The sequence below is a fragment of the Macrotis lagotis genome, chromosome 6 (genome assembly GCF_037893015.1).
Source record: "Macrotis lagotis isolate mMagLag1 chromosome 6, bilby.v1.9.chrom.fasta, whole genome shotgun sequence".
Lineage (NCBI taxonomy): Eukaryota > Metazoa > Chordata > Mammalia > Peramelemorphia > Peramelidae > Macrotis > Macrotis lagotis.
The window spans coordinates 183,116,751-183,118,055 of record NC_133663.1 but is presented as its reverse complement, the minus strand read 5'-3'; the positions used below and the strand labels follow the sequence as shown (position 1 = coordinate 183,118,055).

At 36.8% G+C, this 1,305-nt stretch overlaps 1 non-coding gene across 1 annotated transcript; it reads right to left on the bottom strand.

The window, feature by feature from the left end:
• Window positions 1-412: 412 nt before the first annotated feature.
• On the bottom strand, window positions 413-517 carry LOC141492455 (U6 spliceosomal RNA). The gene has a single exon (XR_012469921.1). It is a non-coding gene; the product is annotated as a U6 spliceosomal RNA (small nuclear RNA).
• Window positions 518-1,305: the final 788 nt, after the last annotated feature.

Genomic DNA, 1,305 nt, shown 5'->3' with positions numbered 1-1,305 from the left:
ACTGAGCTAAATATGGCTAAGCTCTCATACCTTTTAGATCTAAGCCAAATGTTCCTATGCACTTTTTAAAATTAAAATAGTTTTTATTAAACTATCTTAACAAAATGGCACACTTCTCTCATGGTGGGAGAGAGGGGTGGGGAAATTCCAAAATACAAGCTCTTTTATGCACTTTGAAAGGCTTTGTTCCTGCCCCCTCATGCCAATCATAGGCTGGGGTTACAAATCTAATTAATACATTGGTTCCTATATATTTCCCCTACTCTTCTCATTATACTAATGAGAAAGGACAGCTAGATCTCCTTGAGCTTGGGCAAAGGAGAAGGTCATGACTCTAGATTAAGTTAAAAGCAGGTGGGACAATTTTATCAATTTTTTTTTATCAGATTTTAGGTCACCTGCCCATAAGGTAAAAAATATGGAACACCACGAATTTGTGTGTCATCCTTGCACAGGGGCCATACTAATCTTCTCTGTATCATTCCAATTTTAGTCTATGAGCTGTCAAAGGGAGCACTTCCTATCACTTTTGATATCTGCAAGTATCAGTAGAGTGCAGAAATCTCGCTTCAGTAACTAGGTTAAATGGTGGTTATAGCTATGAAACTTGAACAGATGGAAAAGAAAGTGGAGTGACTTAAAGGAATGAATTGGTCCAGACTGCAATGCATGAGTCAAGATGAGAAAAAAAAAAGGATCTGATCTAAAATAAATACTTGGACATGGAGATATAAAAACATGAGATGAATAAAAGGACCTTCCAGGGAAGAGATGAAAATAGATTGTGAGAAATGTAAGGGTTCCATAGACAGAAGGTGGATTGCTCACTATAAGTGCTTCTGCATTTGTCATATTTTAAAAATCTTCCAGTTGCCCTATCCCTCTCCATTCCTTAAAGGAATACAGATATCCCTGGACTATGACACATTAAGTGTCTTCCCAATTACACAGCTAATTAGTGGAAGATCCCATTCTTAGAAGTTCTGAGTCCCATTCCAGTGCTACTCCTACTGCAAGTTTACCTCTTCTTAAATAAGTGTACATTAATAGATAGGATAATATGCTATGACCATTTTTTGATGATGAACCAGATGAATGGACATGATTTCCTCTAAGATCACTAGAGAGAGACCTTTGGAAATCTGAAAATTCTTGTCAGTATTTCAATTTAATTATCATGCTAGTCCTCTTTTAAGCTGACTTCCAGATGTAAAAATTGAAGAACTTGCACCAGGTAGAAGAAACATGATAAAGTAATGTCAGATTAGAAGCTTCCTGATGTGCTCCTAACGAGACTCTTACACA